This window comes from Ischnura elegans (genome assembly GCF_921293095.1).
Source record: "Ischnura elegans chromosome 13 unlocalized genomic scaffold, ioIscEleg1.1 SUPER_13_unloc_3, whole genome shotgun sequence".
Classification (NCBI taxonomy): domain Eukaryota; kingdom Metazoa; phylum Arthropoda; class Insecta; order Odonata; family Coenagrionidae; genus Ischnura; species Ischnura elegans.
In genome coordinates, this window is record NW_025791659.1 from 1762881 (window position 1) to 1785975 (window position 23095).

Sequence of the window (23095 nt, forward strand, 5' to 3'; positions counted from 1 at the left end):
TGTTAGCCAACTTTCTGTTCCAAAAATGACGTTACACTTCGTACTATGAATTAAATGGTGGAATTCGGGAATCTTATTTCTTAAACTACGGCAATTAACCACAGCCACTATTAAAACTTCGGAAGTAGTAATATTGCGATTCGGGAATAATTCTGATTTGCTTTTGTCGAATAGACTATTCACAGGCTCTATACCGCTGATAAATGGAAATGCATGTCTTATTGACACTCTATCAAAATGACTTGAGCCTTGACTGCCTTTGAACGTGTTGCTCGACTGACGCTTCTCGTGCTTAAATGTAATACCTGAAACGCTGATTTTTCTCTCTACTTCTCTATTCTCATTTCTTGAAGAATCTTTGTCTGTGAAAAGTTTTGAACTTACCCCTTTATTTTTCAACCCACTAATATATCTACACTCTGCCCTACTCTCTACTCTAAAAAAGACCTACAGTGCTCAAATATGCTACTCGCTACACGACTAGCCGACTCGGCCGTGTAATGGACTCCCGAACGGTTCAGAGGGATCCGACACGATCGGATTGCCGGCCTAAGGTCCACGAAGGAGGCTCCGATGTCCGTGCAGAAACGACGCAGCCTCTGGTTTATGCCTTCCACTCGGCTCCAAACCAGAGAACCACGATCGATCCTCGGGACAAGACTACAAATCGAAAGCTCAATGCCGACTCCAATGGTCCCACCCACCCGCTTCACTTCGGAATTCAGATCCCGGAGGGAATCTAGAATTTCCTCAGATCCACGGAAGGTGGCATCATTGACGCCGACATGAGCCACGACCCGCAGTCTGGAGCACTTCGTGCCCCGTACCGCCGCACCAACCGCCTGCGTCACCTGAGGAACACCGCCACCAGGGATGCACCATGACGTTACACGGTCGCTTACACCCTCGCGGTCTGCCCTCTCCCGTAACGGGACCATCACACGACGGACATTGCTACTCCCTAACACTATGATCCCCCCCTTCCCACTCTGACGCCCCTTCCTAGGTGCCGGTTTCGGGGTAGGAGTAGGCACGTCAGGCACCTCGGAGTTTCCATCCGACAGCAACTGGTACCTGTTCGAGACGGGGACGGGATTTGCCTCAGCATCCCCCAAACCCCGTCTTAGAGTGACACTACCACCGTCCCTCCGAGACACGACCCTCCAAAACTCAGATTTACGGGGTGACGTGACCCCGTCATCGAGAGATGGACCTCGAGGAAGGCTCTCGATCGACCAGCCGCTATTTGCAATCGGGCGAACCCGTGCAGCCCCTGTGGCACGGCGACCTTTCGAAGAACCACCCCTCGGACCATTCCCCTCAGCGGTATCAGCCACCCTTTCAAACTGGGCCCGAAGTTCCCGCACCATCGTCTCCAACGCGGTAATGCGGTCTCCGAGAGCCTCGCATTCACCGGCGTTTTCAACTCCGGCAACGGGTGACCTATTCGAAGGCATCCTATCCCTATCGCAACTTTGGATTTCAGAAAAGCTTACCTGACGGGAGATACGCTTAATAGATATTTGAGAGAGTAAAACAAAACGATAAACTTATTAGCTTGTCTCTTTTTAATAGATATTTACGCTTAATAGATATTTGAGAGAGAGTAAAACAAACCGATAAACTTACTAACTTGTCTCTTTTTAAACGTAAATAAGGGAATGTAGTTACCTGGATATGGATTAAGTCGATTAATGGGTTTAAAACTAGAAAACTATATGGTTCCAAAGAAGACTAATTAACGAAATTAAGATATAATTTAACGTGGGACAAATAGATTAACGATAATAATCAACAAGAGAGCAAAGACGAAACTAACTAGCTAAAATATAAATTCCCCGCAATATGATCCCCACGAAAGAGCAAAGCTATAAAAAGGGTGATAGACTAACAAAAATGTATAAATAAAGGTAAATAAGTAATTAAAGTACTAACAACAATATATAAATACGCGTAAATAGACTTTAAATAAATAAGTATAAATAGACTTTGGATAAATAAGTAAAAAAGAGTATATGAGTCCTTGAGATAAAAGTGTGATCAGTTGCAATGCGTTTGGTGAAAGTATATCCTAACACATGAAAAACGTTAACAAGGCAAAAATATCAAAACCGCACTCGAAAATGCAATGGAAAATAACTGAAGAAGAAAAAGGTCAACCTCCTACCCTCTAAATAGCCACTCGAGTTAACCGAAAGTGGAAGAAACGGATTAGCAAAAGGGATTGATAGCAGGGGGAGTGTGCCTAGCTCTTCAAGGACGCAGGTGTTGTTTTGAGAGGGCTAGGAGTGAAGGGTGGTAGAGAGTGAGTCAATGACTAACAACAAGAGGGACGGAAAAAACTACCTGTGTTTCAAGGGGAGATATGGGCTAAAATGACCACTACTGGAGAACGGAACGAGAGTTTTCAAGATCACAATGAGAGTGCTGCGCTACGAAAATTACAATAAAAATCCTAACAGTCAAAATAGACCTCAAAACAACGGTAAAACAAATAATATATGAAGAGCTTTATAACAGAAAAAAATATATTAAGACAATATGTATATATATCGTTAGCCTATAATAAGAATTAAGAGTTAGGATTACACAGCTAATGTAAAAGAAAGAGGGCAACTATCACAAAATTACTTAAATAATATTAAGACACTATTCCGATAGAAAAATTAAATCTAAAGCAGCCAAGTATATATTCTACTTAATGACCGTAACACCAGATTAGTAAAGGCGCAGCGACACAAATAAAGATAACGTGCAAATAACTATGCAATAAATAATACTAAAGGGAAGACAAAAATTTGAGATATACGTAAGTTTTCTACTTATCACTACTAGCAGATACTCGATAATCACACGTCGCAGGAACCAGGATCAGACAAAATCAGGATATTCACTCACTCGCACACACCACACACAAAACCCACACCAACTAACGATTAATATTGCACCCCTATATTAAAACTAAGACTAATTTAAATATCCTACGCTAATAAACAAATAAGCTACGACAATATATGTCACTGCACTATATTGCACAAGCAGCAAGACCCAAGCAAGCAGTAGCAAGAGCAGGTAGTCAGGTGGCCCTGGGGAGCGCGCAAGGGATGCGTCCGTTCCGGTCAGGAGCTGGAGGCAGAATGAGGATCCGAATGATGGATGGATGATGATTCTTAATCCAATTATTATTTCTAACAGCATATAGAGGCATAGTTTCTTATTTGGCGGGACGGTGGGTTCCCTACATCCCGTTGTCGTATCTTATCCCACTTCTCTACTCTGTACGTCTGTTCTCACCCCTTTCTTCAAAGATCATATCCTCCCCAACCCTTTCTCAAGGGTAAAACTCACAAAATTTCATCCTATCTAAACAATTCTACCAATTTAAAACCGTGTAATTCTCCTTCTCTACATCCCATCACCCCTCTGAAATCCTTCATATTGGAATGTCTCTCTCCAGAATAAATTATCATCTGGCTGTAACGGTATTCCAGACAAGTTAATAATACTTATAACTATTCTAATCCATCTATTTCCATCTATTACTGTAAAAGTAGCAGTGTCGAAATGTTAACTGTCATTTAAAATTAAGCTATATATGTATTACTCTTCTTTGCACGCGTTCTAACTCTGTTATTAAGCCTTTTCATGAGGGTCCCAAACACTAGCAGCGTATTCAAATGTGGTCTAACGAGGGAAAAGTAGCTAATTTCTCTCACCTTGTCGGCGCACTTTCCTAATATTCTTTTAACAAAACCCATTTTACGATTAGGTTGACCGGTTATTTCTCTAATATGTTTATTCCACGATAGATCATTATTGAGTCTAACCCCTAGATATTTCACGGATTCAACTGCCTTCAACTGGGTGCCCCGAATGATATAGTTACGCTGTAGGGAGTTGTTCTTCTTCCAGAAATTCATTACGACGCATTTTTCCAAATTTGATTCTAACTGCCAAGCATCGCACCAAGCTTAGATAGCAGCAAGGTCATTCGTTAGTTCATCTATATCTCTGCTGGAACGGATTTCTCTGTAAACTACAGGTCAAGCTAATCGTAAAATGGGTTTTGTAAAAAGGAAATTTGGAAAGTGCGACGACTAAGTGAGAGAAATTAGCTTCTTTTCCCTCGTTAGATCACATTTGGAATACGCTGACAGTGTTTGGGACCCTCATGAAAAAGGCTTAATAACAGAGTTAGAACGCGTGCAAAGAAGAACTGCCAGGTATGTGAATGGTCATTACGATAGTCTTGTAAGTGCAATTGACCTGTTAGATAATCTTGGATGGGAATCTCTGTCGGACAGTAGATTGAAAAATAGACTAAACCGTTTAGATAAATTCAAGAGCATTGTCTTTTCTGACAAATTTAACCATATCTCACGGACTCCAATATACTACGGAAGAACGGATCATTTAAATAAGACAAGAGAGATAGATTGTAGAACAGACAGATTCCGAATGTCATTTTTTCCACGATCAATAAGAGATTATAACGGCAGCAATAGAACTCGTAAATAGATTGCATGACTTGCGGTGCAGCCTACTATCCTATGTAAAACTTAATGCATGATTCTTAATCCAATTATTATTTCTAACAGCATATAGAGGCATAGTTTCTTATTTGGCGGGACGGTGGGTTCCCTACATCCCGTTGTCGTATCTTATCCCACTGTCTCCACTCTGTACGTCTGTTCTCACCCCTTTCTTCAAAGATCATATCCTCCCCAACCCTTTCTCAAGGGTAAAACTCACAAAATTTCATCCTATCTAAACAATTCTACCAATTTAAAACCGTGTAATTCTCCTTCTCTACATCCCATCACCCCTCTGAAATCCTTCATATTGGAATGTCTCTCTCCAGAATAAATTATCATCTGGCTGTAACGGTATTCCAGACAAGTTAATAATACTTATAACTATTCTAATCCTTTTATATCTTCTGTACTTACCTACTACTTTCTCAACGGTAACCCCATAGAGGGTAGCCCTTTCTTCATCCCTTTCTCAAGGGCATAAATGTGATTTTCAAATGTTTTGCAGTGTCTTGTGGCTAAGTGAGCTGAAACGCGTTGTATGCAGCAAACTTTTTTTGGAAAAGTACCACGATAACTTATTTTTTTATATATGTCTTACTTCCACCACTGAAAGCTAGAATTAGTTGAAATATCAGAGTATTTTTGAGACGAATTTCCCGAAGAAAAAATGTCGAGTAAATATTTGTGCCTCAAAAATAATGTTTGGCCAACTTCTGAAATAACTCATCTGGGAAGACTTGAAAGAGGGTTATACGCAAATACAAGCGGTGCAATGATTGTCAAAAATGAAGCACTATACTTTCATTTCGCGAAATACTTCAGGAAAAGGGCTCAGTTTTGCAAATCATCATATAATAATAAGCTACTGATAAATTCGACCAGCAGAATGAAAACAACATAGTCGATAAGAAATAGGGAAAACAATAAAAAGTCAGAATCCCAGCATAACAATATCTCATTAGTTGACTCTTGTGTGTTGGTAACCTACCCCGATAAAATATGCCATAATTTTAGCAACCACTTCATCGAAGTACCAGTGTTTGGGACCCTCATGAAAAAGGCTTAATAACAGAGTTAGAACGCGTGCAAAGAAGAGCTGCCAGGTATTTGAAAGGTCGTTACGATAGTCTTGTTAGTGTAACTGACCACTTAGATCAACTCGGATCTGAATCTCTCTCGGAGCGTAGATTGAAAAATAGACTTAACCTTTTAGATAAATTGAAGAGCAGTGTCTTTTCTGACGAAGTTAACCATATCAAACGACGCCAAAGTACTACGGAAAATCAGATCACATAAATAAAATAATAGAGATAGATTGTAGAACTGACGGATTCCGAATGTCATTTTTTCCACGATCAATAAGAGATTATAACGGCAGCAATAGAACTCGTAAATAGATTGCATGAATTGTAGTGTAGCCTACTAACCTATGTAAAACTTAATGCATGTTTCTGAATTTATATTCTATATTCTATTTCTAACAGCATATAGCAGTAGAGTTTGTTATTATACGGGACTTTTTCGGACGGTGTGGTGTGCATGTGGGAGTCCAAGTGCATGATGCATGCTGGTGATTGATCACCCCCTGCCAAACACCCTAGAGGTGGCTCGCAGGATAATATGTAGATGTATTCCAGGCAAGATAATTAACTATTCTATTCCTTTTATAACTTCTGTACTTACCTACTTAGGAAACCTACCTGTATCATAGGGTAATTATCCCCAACAGCCTAAAACGAGTGCAGTGCATCCACTCTTTAAAAAAGGGAAAAATCCTGACAATTACAGACCTATTAGTCTTCTCTCAGGCTTCTTAGAGATTTTGGAAAAAATTGCGCACACGCATCTCATTAATTTATATAGTTCCAATGAGGTTAGAGTCACTTCTGGCGTTCCTCAGGGTAGTGTCATTGGCCCACTCCTATTCCTTCTTTATATAAACGATATTGGCGAAGTAGTGCAGAGTAAGATACGATTATTTGCAGACGACGCTGTAGTTTACAGAGAAATCCGTTCCAGCAAAGATATAGATGAACTAACGAATGACCTTGCTGCTATCCAGGCTTGGTGCGATGCTTGGCAGTTAGAATTAAATTTGGAAAAATGCGTCGTAATGAATTTCTGGAAGAAGAATAACTCCCTACAGCGTAACTATGTCATTCGGGGCACGCAGTTAAGGGCAGTTGAATCTGTGAAATATCTAGGGGTTAGACTCAATAATGATCTATCGTGGAATAAACATATTCGAGAAATAACCGGTCAAGCTAATCGTAAAATGGGTTTTGTTAAAAGAATATTAGGAAAGTGCGACGACAAAGTGAGAGAAATTAGCTACTTTTCCCTCGTTAGACCACATTTGGAATACGCTGCCAGTGTTTGGGACCTTCATGAAAAAAGGCTTAATAACAGAGTTAGAGCGCGTGCAAAGAAGAGTTGCCAGGTATGTGAAAGGTCGTTACGATAGTCTTGTTAGTGTAACTGACCTCTTAGATAAACTCGGATGGGAATCTCTGTCGGACCGTAGATTGAAAAATAGACTAAACCTTTTAGATAAATTCAAGAGCAGTGTCTTATCTGACGAAGTTAAACATATCTTGCGGACGCCAACGTACTACGGAAGATCAGATCATATAAATAAAATAAGAGAGATAGATTGTAGAACAGACAGATTCCGAATGTCATTTTTTCCACGATCTATAAGAGATTATAACGGCAGCAATAGAACGCGTAAATAGATTGCATGACTTGTAGTGTAGCCTACTAACCTATGTAAAACTTACTGCATGTTTCTGAATTTCTATTCTATATTCTATTTCTAACAGCATATAGTAGTATAGTTTGTTATTATACGGGACGTTTTTTGGACGGTGTGGTGTGCATGTGGGAGTCCAAATGCATGCTGCATGCTGGTGATTGATCACCCCCTGCCAAACACCCTAGAGGTGGCTCGCAGGGTAATTTGTAGATGTAGATGTAGATGTAGATGTAGATGAATTTTCTAGACAGAAATGCAACCATCAATTCTTCACAGTTTGGCTTCAGACAGAATAGGTCAACCACTGATACACTGCATGAGTTTTTTTTTAATGATACTTTAAAGAGTATTGATGAGAAAAATCAAACTTTGAGACTTTACATTGTCCTTACAGAGGCTTCCGATACAGTAAATGATGATTTGCTGCTTGAATGATTCACAAAACATGGCATAACCGTACTTGCTCACAGTTGGATAAAATCATATGTAACCGAAAGAAAACAAAAACAAATAACTCAAATTTCCCACTATGATGGCTATACAAACTCAATTAAAACCTGTCCTTCAAGTCAGAAAATTGCGAAATATATGGTGTCGTTCAAGGCTGGATCCTTGGGCCTTTACTTTTTAATTTGTGTATAAATGACGTAACCGATTATAATCCAAATGTAAAAACTGTTCTGTATGCTAATGACACCGGCATATTGGAAGAAAGGTGCTATTTCGCTCTCGTCCGACCGCACCTTGAATATGCAGCGAGCGTATGGGATCCCGTGCAGAAAGACTTAATCCGCGATCTGAATGAAATAAAAAAAAGGCTGCGCGTTCCGTCGCTACGGGCTTACAGACAGTGTTACCCAGGTGTTAAGCGAATTAGGCTTGGAGCCATTGGAGACTCAGAGGCTGCGCGCGCTAGGCTTATATTGCTTGAACAACTGAGAATGGATATCTTTAAGAGCGACACGGAGAACATAATATTAGAGCCACACTATAAGGTCCGATAGAAGCGATAAATTAAAAGAGATGTTTTGCCGAACGGATAGATATGGGAATTCGTTTTTCCCCCGAACCATAAAGGACTTTAATAAACGCTAGTACCAACCCCGTCTTCACTTTTTTTCAGCAGTAAACGGCTGGTGTCCTAACACCCCCTGCAACACGCCTTTTAGGCGGCTTGCGGGGTATTATGTGGGTGTAGATTAATACAGCCTCAAAATTAACTTTCTCTAAAAGAAAAAATAACTACAACAACACATAATCTTCAAGACTGGCTTCAAGAAAATATGCTGTCTGATCATATAAAGAAGTCAATTTGTATTCATTAAAATATGTCATTTTCGACCAAATATAGAATTAATGAACTCAGATCTTCCTATTGTAGATGATGTACGTTTTTTTGGTGTTGCTGTTGACAAATCCATGAGATGGATTTAACATATTGAAGGGCTAAAATCGAAGTAATAACGCGTTGTATTCCAAATTACACACCCGAAGGCCATGAGAATTCTTACATTTTTGTATTTTTCAAATTTTCAGTCCCTCATTTCGAACGGAATTTTATTGTGGGGCATTAGTAATCACAGTTCAAAGATCATTACGATTCAAAAAATATTTTACGAAGAGAAAATCATGCACAAATCACGTTAAAAACAAAAACATCTTACACTACCTTCTTAATACAACTATAACATGGTGGTACTTATACATCTACATAATACCCTGCGAGCCGCCTGTACGGTGTTTATCAGGGGGTGATCCATCACCAGCATGCAGCATGCATTTGGACTCCCTCATGAACACCACACCGTCCAAAAAACGTCCCGACTATATGCTGTTAGAAATAGAATATAGAATAGAAATTCAGAAACATGCATTAAGTTTTACATAGGTTAGTAGGCTACACTACAAATCATGCAATCTAAATACGAGTTCTATTGCTGCCGTTATAATCTCTTATTGGTCGTAGAAAAAATGACATTCGGAATCTGTCTGTTCTGCAATCTATCTCCCTTATTTTATTTATATGATCTGATCTTCCGTAGTGCGTTGATCTTGCGTAATGTACTACTATATGCTGTTAGAAATAATAATAGAATTATGAAACAAGCATTAATTTTACATGGGTTAGTTGGCTACACCACAAGTCATGCATTGTATTTATGAGTTATATTGCTGCCGTTATAATCTCTTATTGATCGTGGAAAAAATGACACCTGGCAGCTCTTCTTTACCAGTGAAGATGGAACATGCGCGTCTCCACAGTCGGAGAACGCGTCAGAGCTGGCGAATAATGGCTGCGGATGGGGATTGCCTGAGGCAAAAAGTGTGGTCAGCACCACGATTGGCGAAGGGGGCAGGAGAGGGAGGGGGGCAGGGGAAATAAGGGTTGAGAAGGGGTCTTCAAGCCTTGCCTTTGTACGTTCAGGGGGCCGTATTTTTTCACGAAGCACTCAAAATCCGTCAGCTGAGGGAGGTGGTGAAAGAGAAATGGTGTTGGTTTGAGATGCATAAGTTGGGGTCATGGAGAATAGCAAAAGGCTGCACGAGGGAGTGAACAAAAAGGTTTCGAAAAGAAAGATATCTGGGAATGGGGGAACGGGGAGGCATTAACAGACAGAAGTACTTGGTTAGAGTTAGAAGTGCCTCTTCTTTTCGAGTAGGCTGAAAAATAAGTTGGTGGTGAACTGAGACCAATATTAGTTTACTTTTAATTCTCGAAGGCTAATCGAGACTCAAATCACCAATGGCGGCGCTGAAGGCGCTGACGTAATTTGCCGATATGGCGGTAACATTGAGGATATTGTTGTGATTGTAACATAGTTGTAACAGGATGAATCGCCGTGACGCCGTGACGTGAAAGTGCAGCGCATCAAATTTGCTACAAGAGCAAAGATGGGAATCTTTACAGGAGCGTAGATCGAAGTATAGGCTTAACTTACTTAGGAAACTCGAAGATTATTTTTTCTCAGACGACGTGAATCATCTCCTTCGCCATAGGAATTATTTTTATGAATAAGCATGTATATTTTTCTAGTGTGCGTAATATTTCTTTGACTGTGTGGTGTGCATGTGGCGGTCCTCTTGCATGTTGCATGTTGGTGATTGGTCACCCCCTGCCAAACACCTTATAGGTGGCTTGCAGGTTATTATGTAGATGTAGACTCCGCGAACATAAAAGTAGAAAATGTCGAGGAAAGTCTTTCAAAGTTTTGAGGAGGCGTTTAGATTTCTAAGATCAGCCACAAATTGCATTAAATATTCAGGAATTGGCAAATAAATATAGCGGAAATAGCCTATAATAGCTCGCGGCGATTACTGAAAGGCTTTTCAGATGACCACAAACGAGTGACACTGATAAAAAAACGGTGCAGTCGTGAGACTGGCCGACAGAAGTGAAAACTGAAATTATTATTATCCATTTATGTTTTATATTTCGCGTGCAAAGAAGAGCTGCCAGGTATGTGAAAGGTCGTTACGACAGTCTTGTTAGTGTAACTGACCTCTTCGATAAACTTGGATGGGAATCTCTCTCGGAGCGTAGATTGAAAAATAGACGAAACATTTTAGATAAATTCAAGAGCAGTGTCTTTTCTGACGAAGTTAACCGTATCTTACGGACGCCAGCATACTACGGAAGATCAGATCATATAAATAAAATAAGAGAGATAATTTGTAGAACAGACAGATTCCGAATGTCATTTTTTCCACGATCAATAATAGATTATAACGGCAGCAATAGAACTCGTAAATATATTGCATGGCTTGTAGTGCAGCTTACTAACCTATGTAAAACTTAATGCATGTTTCTTCGTTCTATTAATATTTCTAACAGCATATAGTAGTATTATTATTATGCGGGACGTTTTTTGGACGGTGTGGTGTGCATGTGGGAGTCCAATTGCATGCTGCATACTGGTGATTGATCACCCCCTGCCAAACACCCTATAGGTGGCTCCCAGGGTATTATATAGATGTACACACTATGAAGAAGGTAAGTTTGGATTGAACTGCCATTGACTAGGACGCATCTCGTCCTCGTTGCAAATAGACCTCGCCTAGATTTCACCACGATTCCTATTTCACCTCGGCGAACCCCTCATTCCCCGCGAAATCAATTCACTCTGGTCGAATGCCTACGTGATTCATTTATTATATGCAACAATGATTGCAGAACGTGACAGCTCATCATTCTCAGCTCAGCTTTGCTCAGCTTTCCATTTCCGTAACATTTCCCGCATCATTGTTCTTATTCGTGTGCTGCAACCTTTTCCTCAATTAGTATGATGAGCTCACTTAATATTGATATGAGAGCCTCAAAACACCTTACAAGGGAAATTCTGGCAAATAGCATTAATCCCTGATATTTTTCTCGGAAGAACCCTTTTTCGGGGCATTTAAGGGTACTCAGGGTACGCTAAATGGACGGTCGAATGGCTATTACATGCAATCAACGCCATAGCCGAATCCTGGAGCTAATCTCCTCTATTACAATATCAAATTGCTGGAAGTCGGCCGGATTCCCTTGGACAGCAATTCATGAGGGCGATTTACAACAACTCCGTTAATTTTTGTGGTATAAACAATTTGTTTTCGGCAAACTGCCAGCAATAGATGTGGCTTCTTTATAACAAAATTGCAAGTTATAGGAACGAAAAGTACGGGAATGCCAAGCGCTCAAAGTTGGGCACCTTGATTTTACGCGCAAAAAACGGGTACTTTTTTGAAAAAAATTAAGTACAGGGAATACTTTTTAGCCAAAGAATTTTAAAAGTACAGGATATAACGTAGAACTAAATTTTCTTTCGTATGCTTTTTATTGTATTGAAATCAATTGCTTCGCTTAGACGCTAGAGCTCCTCAAACTTGATTATCTTCCTTTTTTTTTACAGACAATAGGAAATGAGGCTGGGGGCGTGGGGGTGGTATAGGTGCAACTGATACCGGAGTGTCTGGGGATTAGGAATACCCACCAGGATTAAGGGGTACGTGCAATATATATTTAAATTACGAAATTTTAAGATAAACGGTTCAAAATGGTGAGTTTTACGACTTTCTGAGGGATATCTTATCAATCCTTACGCTTTTCCATTCCACCGAAGAAAAAAGATGTTTACAGCTGCCATCCAAAAGAAATTTTGATCTCGTGAATGATTTTGAACCCAAATTTAATTCCCATTTATGCAAGATAGAAGCCATGGTGGGGGCGGCGATGGAGAAGATAAAAAAAATTATCGCAGATATTTTTGGTAATATCTTATCGTGTCTATAATCTACATCTACATCATCTACAAATTACCCTGCGAGCCACCTCTAGGGTGTTTGGCAGGGGGTGATCAATCACCAACATGCAGCATGCATTTGGACTCCCACATGCACACCACACCGTCCAAAAAACGTCCCGTATAATAACAAACTATACTACTATATGCTGTTAGAAATAGAATATAGAATAGAAATTCAGAAACATGCATTAAGTTTTACACAGGTTAGTAGGCTACACTACAAGTCATGCAATCTATTTACGAGTTCTATTGCTGCCGTTATAATCTCTTATTGATCGTGGAAAAAATGACATTCGGAATCTGTCTGTTCTGCAATCTATCTCTCTTATTTTATTTATATGATCTGATCTTCCGTAGTACGTTGGCGTCCGCAAGATATGGTTAATTTCGTAAGAAAAGACACATCTCTTGAATTTATCTAAATGGTTTAATTTGTTTTTCAATCTACGGCCCGACAGAGATTCCCATCCGAGTTTATGTAAGAGGTCAGTTACACTAACAAGGCTATCGTAACGACCTTTCACATACCTGGCAGCTCTTCTTTGCACGCGTTTTAACTCTGTTATTAAGCCTTTTTCATGAGGGTCCCAAACACTGGTACTTCAATGAAGTGGTTGCTTAAATTATCGCATATTTTATCAGGGTTAGTTTCCAAGCCACTAGAGTCAACTAAAGAGATATATTTATGCTGGGATTCTGACTTTTTATTGCTTTCCCTATTTTTTATCGACTATGTTGGTTTCATTCTGTTGGTCGAATTTATCAGTAGCTTATTATTATATGATGATTCGCAAAACTGAGCCCTTTTCCTGAAGTATTTCGCGAAATGAAAGCATAGTGCTTCATTTTCGACAATCATTGCACCGCTTTTATTTGAATAAAACCCTCTTTAAGACTTCCCAGATGAGCTATTTCAGAAGTTGGCCAAATATTATTTTTTAGGCACAAATATTTACTCGACATTTTTTCTTCGGGAAATTCGTCTCAAAAATACTCTGATATTTCAACTAATTCTAGCTTTCAGTGGTGGAAGTAATACATATTTAAATAAATACATTATCGTGGTACTTTTTCAAAGAAGTTTACTACGTACAACGCGTTTCAGCTCAATTAGCCATAATTTGGTACAAGACATTGCAAAAATTTGAAAATCACGTTTACACCCTTGAGAAAGGGATGAAGAGAGGGTTACCCTCAATGGGGTTATCGTTGAGAGTGCACTAGGTAAGTACAGAAGTTATAAAAGTATTAGAAAAGAGATAAGTATAATTAACTTGTCTGGAATACCGTAATGCCAGATGATAATTTATTCTCGAGAGAGACATTCCAATATGCAGGATTTCCTGAGGGGTGATGGGATGGAGAGAAGGAGAATTACACGGTTTGAAATTGGTAGAATTGTTTAGATAGGATGAAATTTTGTGAGTTTTACCCTTGAGATAGGGTTGGGGAGGATATGATCTTTGAAGAAGGGGGTGAAAACAGACGTACAGAGTGGAGACAGTGGGAAAAGATACGACTATGGGATGTGGGGAACCCACGTTGGAAGGAGGACTCCAGTCATAACTGTAAAATAACGAAACGTGGGAAGAACCAAGGGAGGGAGGGGGGTTGAGAAGAGTAGAAAAAGTGGGTTAGGGTAAAAAGAGAGGCCGCGTGTCGTTATGAAAGGAAAAGTAGTGTCGTAGGAAAGGAGGCGGGGGTTAGGAGTCCTTTAGGGGGGGGAGGGCGGCGGGAGGAAATTGCCAACAAAAGAAAATGGTCAACACACAACAACGTCAAGGAGATAGGGTGGGCGGACGGGAAAAAACCTTGTGGATGTTGGGGTCGGTTAAGGCGTGGGCACAGAGTAGATATATATATCCCTACTCTGTGGCGTGGGTGAAGAAAGAATTTGTCCACTTGTTTTCGGGAAGGGAATCTTAAGGATGGGAGAGTGGGTGATAAAAACTTGTTCATATCCCCACTCTGTGGCATATTCCAAGTGAGGCCTCACTTGGAATATGCTGCTAGCGTGTGGGACCCTTACCAGGTAGGACTAATAGGTGAAATTAATCGAGTACAGCGCAGGGCGGCCAGTTTTGTGATGAGTTGTTACGACAAAAAGTGCAGCTTTTCAAGTATGTTAAACGAGTTAGGATGGGAATCGTTACAGGAGCGTAGATCGAAGTATAGGCTTAACTTACTTAGGAAACTCGAAGATAATATTTTCTCAGACGACGTGAACCATATCCTTCGTTTACCATCATACTATAGTAGACGCGATCATGAGAAAAAAATAAAAGAAATAGACTGCAAAACAGGGAGATTTAAAATGTCATTCTTCCCTCGTACTATTAAGGATAGCAATGTTGTCTCAAATGAAAGGATTAATGGCAACGCTCGCTAGGATCACCCATTGCATGTTTTTTCGTAGTTCTAACCTTGCATGTGTTTGCTCTAGGAATTATTAACCATTAGCAATTTTTTTATGAATAAGCATGTACATTTTTCTAGTGTGCGTAATATTTCTTTGACTGTGTGGTGTGCATGTGGCGGTCCTCTTGCATGCTGCATGTTGGTGATTGGTCACCCCCTGCCAAACACCCTATAGGTGGCTCGCAGGGTATTATGTAGATGTAGATGTTCATTCATGAGCAGTGGCGCCGACTCCATGGGGCAAGAGGGGGCCCAAGCCCCCGCAAAAATTCGTTATGGGTGAAAAGAAAAAAAATTGTCAGGCTTGCCGATTTTCGCGGAGTGCCCAGATATCGAGATTCTAGTTATCAGGGTTCTCATGTTGATCATATGACTCTTCTTAAATGCTTAAAAAAGCCTAAAACTCGCTACTTATAAAATTTCCCGAACCAAGATCCCCGGTTTGGGTCCCCCAATATTTTTTGTATGTCGGCGTCCCTGTACATAAGCATGTTCCTATCACTCTGTACAATTTCGCATTGCTCTAAAACATCAAGTCTTGTCCCTTAAGGCCTGTTTACCGACACATTAACACTTTCGCTGCTAGCCATTTTGATGAAAAATATCGCTGTGAGCGGCAGTGGTTTTTTTGCATAACCAAGTAGATATGTCTCTATGGATACCGTAAAAAATAATAATAAAAATCCTATGATTGTTTTAAACAAATAAAACGGAGGACGCACCGGTGCGTGTGCCGCTCACAGCATTGCCAAAGCTATGCAACCCGTGTCACATGCGTTATGCAACCCGCTACACAAATATTTTTATCTCCCTTAATTCTCATCTAACGTTCTTATTATTCGACTGATTTTGCAAATAAATAGATGTTTTAAAAATTTGGAGTATTTGAAAGTGATAATTTTTTTAATGAAAATGTAATTTTCTCGTAAAATAATTACAAACTCATAATTTACTCATGGTTTTGGGATAACTTTCAAGAATCATCCTGAAAAAAACACTAGAATGAAGAGTGCTATTTAAGTCAGCAATAAATATAAGATGTTAGAAAATATCCTAAAGCATAAAACCGTGTTTTTACGGGCAACCTGGATCGTAAGTGCTAACATATTTCCTCACTCTATTTTTGGCTCATACTCGGCACTTCTTTCTTCCTTTTCTTTTCATTTCCAAATTATGTGGTGAGTGACCATGTTTAGGGAAACTCATTGAAGGCATTACCTCAGGTTGGACATTTAGCAATGTTTATAGTATAGTTTATCAATTCATCGCGGTATTCTAACAAATGTACACGTTTCCTACTAAATCTTTGGTATAGAATGAAAGAATGAATCATTATTATCTGAATTAAGTATATTCTCAGCTTTAGGTACCAACGGCGAGTTTTTGTTTCGTAAAGATAATATGACAACAATTGATCGGTCTAATCTTTGCCTCCAAAATGTTTATTGTAATCGTCCACCATACTGGGCTTAGTTGAAACCCTTCCCCGCCTGCCCGCAAAATCGTGTCCATACTCGGAGGAAATCATCTTCACATCTCTTCATTATCAGAATGACTGTACAGTATGTTTTCTCTGTACAGCATGTTTTTGCAGACAATGGAAAAGGTTCACGCTGTCGTAAAAGTTATCCCTGTACACAGCGTGCCCCTTATCTTTTAAATTTGCCAACAATTTATGAGTGACTTTCTCTGCGTTCCATGCTCCCCCCACTTTTTTACCCTCGGTGCCACAATATATCAAGCAATCCAAATCCAAACCGCGTGGTTCAGTGATAATGTACAATTTTATTTCATATTTGTGACGTTTGTAAGGAATGACTTGTTTTAATAGTAACTGTGGATAACGTCAACTCCATAGAACCATGGATTCGTCTAGACTCACAGCCCTTTCCACGTAGTACAATTCACTCATACTTGCATAGAATGTATCATGCAAGGGTCGTATATTGTAAAATGGATCACTGGGTAAGTGTTCGCATTCAACCACATTTCTATCTTAGTGAATAGTGCGCAATATTTGCAAAAGCTATCTCGAGACATGTATATGGAAAAAACAGGGAGATAATATATTTCAGATTTTTCCAATAATATTTTAATCTACTAAGAGAAATAAAACCCATCGGAAATAGAAGGTCAAAAAAGTTTCCAATTATCTTCGACTCAAGACTTATTCCAAGACGATATTCTAATTTGGAGAAGTATTATTTCGAACCACATATTCAGCATTGATATTCGTTTCTGTTGCAACTCAAAAAACATTATTGGCAATGAGTCGTAAGTCGTAAGGATTCCCGCTGGGAACATTTAATTTTTGTCCTGAGGTGCCAGTAAAAGGGATATCTGTTACTTGGAGTTCATCTTTGTACCATAAATCGAAGTTATTTGAGTGCTTTCGGAACAGTTTTGATGAAGAAGCATGGGCGTTTTCTTCCTGACTCTCTTTGGACGACTCCTCTGGAATTCCTTCCTGGGATGCATTATCTTCCTTGCTGTCCATCTCCTCATCAAACTGCATAAGGATATCCATAAACTCTTAATTAGTCTTTTTCTTCAAAATTCTCTGAGGATATTCATCTCTTTTTTCATCGCGTTCCCGCTGAACCAGACGTTGATGCCACTGGCTCCTCAGCCATCTAATGTAATGGGAAAAAATCAAGATATTCAGGTAACCGGTGACACCTCCGATGATACTTCAGAGGATAGATATCTCCGAAAATCGAGCATATCAATCCATTCCGAAGGCCACGAGCACCTAGTACTTTCCTGTGGCAGCGTCGTACTTGCAATGATATTTCGGCCAGAGGGCGTGGAGGGATGAGAGTGAAAGGAATGCCTCGACGACTTTGTTTTTATAGGCCATACGAAACGATATCCGCATGAAATGAGACGAAATATTACCCTTTTATTTCACACATTATCGTGATCGTCTTGGAATTCCCGGTGTTACATTTCCGTCATACCGGCATTGAATTTCATTCTCAAGGTCAATGCTAATGGATCCTGTGTAAAATATTTTATCTTGAAATAGTGGTCGATTTCAGTTCCGTGTGTAATGTATACGCAGAGTGGTAATTATATACCTATCTGTCAGTTTAACAAAGTACATAGCCTTTGCGATTGAACCGTAATATCGAGACACTTGTTTATAATATTGTGTTTCGGGGTTTTGTGGAACAAGTGATTGAATGCTCAACAAAATTTTTCATTATATTTCAGCAAAATTCGGCAACATTACGGCATGTTTATATAATCAATAGGCTATATGGAAGAATAAAAGAAGAGTGCAATGGATTATAATTCATTATTATCGAATTTATGGTGATAATTTCTTAGAGCTAACTTTTTCCACGTTATGCACGATAAAGGGACATGTATAGAAAATTCTGGCATCGAACCTGGCTCAATCACGCGTATTACTTTTTCAAAGGATTTATTATAGCTAAACGTAATATCTTTTATGTACAAAAGAAGCAGCCATGACAATTGTCCAAACCAATGTGTTCACATATTTTTGCAATCTTCGGATATATCGACACATTTCCACATATTCGGATAAACTGAATATAAAACTTTATTTGACATAAATAATATTTAGAAGAGTTTATAAAGCATACGAGACCCATTTATCTCCAGTTCCGAGACAATTTAGGTCAGAAAAATTAAAATATCAAAAAAATTACGAAAAAATAGAAAAAAGATGAAAAAGTATTTACCTAAATAATGAAAGGTGAATCCTAGAAACGACGGCCAATACTGGATGGTACGGAATGTAATAGAGCAGCGAGAGGTAATTTGGAGCGCCCAAGACGTTCTCGGCTGATTCTATGGGCATTTGAAAACGGGTCGAAGCAGGACGCACGGGTGCGTCCTCCGCTCAGCATAATAGTTTGCGCAGGACGCACCGGTGCGTCCGCCGCAGCGAAAGTGTTAACACGTACGAGTTAATGTACGTTTGCGTGAATGATTTTTTGGACCGTAACGAAACATGTACGAATGATTGAACCAAATTAGAACACATTTTATTTTCTGTGCATGCATTCGTACAAGTTGGGTGGTTACGCGGTGCATTTTTGCGTTCACTCTAATGTTCATACATTTAGACATTAACACGTACGTGTTATAGAACCGTGTTAACTGGCCTTAACTTGCGAAGAGTAGAATTTAGGTTGAACATGAGGACAACGATATATATAAACGACATTGGCGAAGTAGTACACAGTAAGTCACGATTATTTGCAGACGACGCTATAGTTTACAGAGAAATCCGTTCCAGCAAAGATAAAGATGAAATAACGAATGACCTTGCTGATATCCAAGCTTGGTGCAATGCTTGGCAGTTAGAATTAAATTTGGAAAAATGCGTCGTAATGAATTTCTGGAAGAAGAATAAGTCCCTACCACGTAGCTTTGTAATTCGGTGTACACATTTAAAGGCAGTTGAATCCGTGAAATATGTAGGGTTTAGACTCAATAATGATCTATCGTGGAATAAACATATTCGAGAAATAACCGGTCAAGCTAATCGTAAAATGGGTTTTGTTAAAAGAATATTAGGAAAGTGCGACGACAAAGTGAGAGAAATTAGCTACTTTTCCCTCGTTAGACCACATTTGGAATACGCTGCCAGTGTTTGGGACCCTCATGAAAAAAGCTTAATAACAGAGTTAGAACGCGAGCAAAGAAGAGCTGCCAGGTGCGTGAAAGGTCGTTACGATAGTCTTGTTAGCGTAACTGACCTCTTAGATGAACTCGGATGGGAATCTCTGTCGGACCGTAGATTGAAAAATAGACTAAACCTTTTAGATAAATTCAAGAGCAGTGTCTTCTCTGACGAAGTTAACCATATCTTGCGGACGCAACGTACTACGGAAGGTCAGATCATATAAATAAAATAAGAGAGATAGATTGTAGAACAGACAGATTCTGAATGTCATTTTTTCCACGATCAATAAGAGATTATAACGGCAGCAATAGAACTCGTAAATAGATTGCATGACTTGTAGGTTAGCCTACTAACCTATGTAAAACTTAATGCATGTTTCTGAATTTCTATTCTATATTCTATTTCTAACAGCATATAGTAGTATAGTTTGTTATTATACGGGACGTTTCTTGGACGGTGTGGTGTGTATGTGGGAGTCCAAATGCATGCTGCATGCTGTTGATTGATCACCCCTCTGTGGGACCCTCGCGAGGTAGGACTAATAGGTAAAATCAACCGAGTACAGTAAAGTGCGGTCCGTCCAGCCAGATATGTGATAGGTTGTTACGACAAAAAGTGCAGTGTTTCCTGTATGTTACACGAGTAAGGATGGGAATCTTTACAGGAGCTTAGATCGAAGTCTAGGCTTAACTTACTTAGGTAATTCGAAGAACATATTTTCTCAGACGACGTAAATCATATCCTTCGTTTACCATCGTACCATAGTAGACGTGATGATGAGAATAAAATAAAAGAAATAGGCTGCAAAACATAGAGATTAAAAATGTCATTCTTCCCTCGTACTAGCAATGCTGTCTCAATTCATAGGATTAATGGCAACGCTCGCTAGGTTCACCCATCGCATGTTTTTTCGTGGTTCTAACCTTGCATGTATTTGATCTAGGAATTACTAACCATTAGCAATTTTTTTATGAATAAGGTTGTATATTTTTCTAGTGTGCGTAATATTTCTATGACTGTGTGGTGAGCATGTGGCGGGCCTCTTGCATGCTGCATGTTGGTGATTGGTAACCCCCTGCCAAACACCCTATAGGTCATAGAACATTAGAACCCTGATAACTCGAATCTCGATATCTGGACACTCCAGGGAAAATCGAAAAGCCTGACACATTTTCTCCTCGCACCTATAACGATTTTCATGGGGGCTCGGGCCCCCTCATGCCCCATGGAGTCGGCAACACTGACTATTTGTTTTATCATTGGAGTTGGAGACTGGTACCGAAAGTACTTTTTCAAAAGGCACTTGTTCAATAGGTTCATCTGGCGTTCACTCCCTTTGCACCTTAATCTCCCTTTGCGCTAAAATATGACGTCAGTCTGGAATTGTAACAGTTTAGGTTTTGTTACACTACTATAGACGTGATAAATTTAAACGATGCCAAAAATGTTCACTCTCGTTGACTTGAAAATTATGCCTCAATACATTGTCCGTCTCTCAGTTATCCGGTTTCATTCTTCACAGTGTTTAAAATGATGCAATGTAAGGCTGATATATACAACAGATATTTTACCTTTGAACTAGAAATAGAAAATTATCCCACTAGTTCATTTTATGAGCATCATTCAATTGAAAGATAAAACTACATTTTAATGACAATGGGTTAAATGTTACGCTTGTTCATTTTATAATATAATATTCTTTCGATTACAGGGCGATTTCATGACTTGGGACTTTGAATTTTCTATAATCAAGTTTTTTAGTATCAGCTTTCGATTGTTTTCCACGAATGATGCATTATGAATTTCTTTCTTCGTAGATATTAAATAAATGGCAAAAAGATGAATCATTATTGTGTACAGAAGAATTATCTATTGCGAAAATTTCAAGATATAACATTGATTCCAACTAATTACATACTGAATGGTTGGTAACTCTATAAACATTAGTCGTTCGAATGTAAACAAATAGTTTTCGAGAGTGATAACCTGGACTAAATGAGGAAGGTTAAGGTTTTTAAACAAGCTCGTGATGTTTGCAGAGGAATATATATTGTTACTTTTAAGTATTTACATGTTCTGTGTGACAGAAATAGTCGGTGCACTTATTTTGTGTCCAAAACTTTTGACTAAAAAGAAATATTGGCTGTGTTAGTCCAATCTCTTGCACATATTCTGTAACCATAGTTTTTCAAGGTTGGTCTAGTGTTTTACGTAGAGAAATCATTCGTTTTTGACAAACGATAAGTTCATAGAAATTAGTGAACTGTTATGAAGAGGCGTGACACATGCATATTATGGAATCTACATCTACATAATACTCTGCGAGCCACCTCTAGGGTGTTTGGCAGGGGGTGATCAATCACCAGCATGCAATTGGACTCCAACATGCACACCACACAGTACAAAAAAACGTCATGCATACCAAAACTTTATACTACTATATGCTGTTAGAAACAATAATAAAATTAAGAAACATGCATTAAATTTTACAGAGTTTAGTTGGCTACACCACAAGTCATGCAATCTATTTACGAGTTCTATCGCTGCCGTTATAATCTCTCATTGATCGTGGAAAAAATGACATTCGGAATCTGTCTGTTCTGCAATCTATCTCTCTTATTTTATTTATATGGTCTGATCTTCCGTAGTATGTTGGATTCCGTAAGATATGGTTAACTTCGTCAGAAAAGGCACTGGTTTTGAATTTATCTAAAAGGTATAGTCTATTTTTCAATCTACGGTCCGACAGAGATTCCCATCCGAAAATTGGAATATTTTACTACGAACTATTGAGAATATGATACTCATCCCAGCTCATTACAAACGGTATGTCTGGTAAAGCTATAAGTATTTGAGAAAACTTTCTCGGGTTCCCCACCGGGTGTGGTATTGGGATATTTCTCCCAACGTTTCGACGGCTAAGACTCTAAAATGGAAGCATTACAAGTGAACTATTACAAGTGAAGCCCTGAAGAAGATGGCAGACTTAGCCATTGAAACGTTGGGAGAATTAACCCAATACCACACCCGCTGGGAAACACGAGAAAATATTCTTCAATCTATACGCCGGGAAAACCTAAAATTTTATACTATAAATATTTGTTTTCCGAACGCAAAAAATGCCTCGTAAAGAGTTTGTACCTGACCTGAATGATGAAAGTAAGTGTTTTAAACAAGCAAGTGATACGTCTTCAAGAGAATCTACTCTGTCCACTGTTTTGAGTTCGAAATATTTGGCTAGTAATAATATCGGCCGATTTGGTCCAATCTCTCGTACGTCTGCAGTAGTGGTGGGCAAAGTCGATCATTTTAGTGATTTAATAATTTTGACTCGAGATACTTAAATGATTCAATCACTTGATTCAAATATTATAATCGAAAAGACTCAAAGGAATCAATATCGAAAACACTCAAAGGAATCATGATTGAAGGACTCAATCAA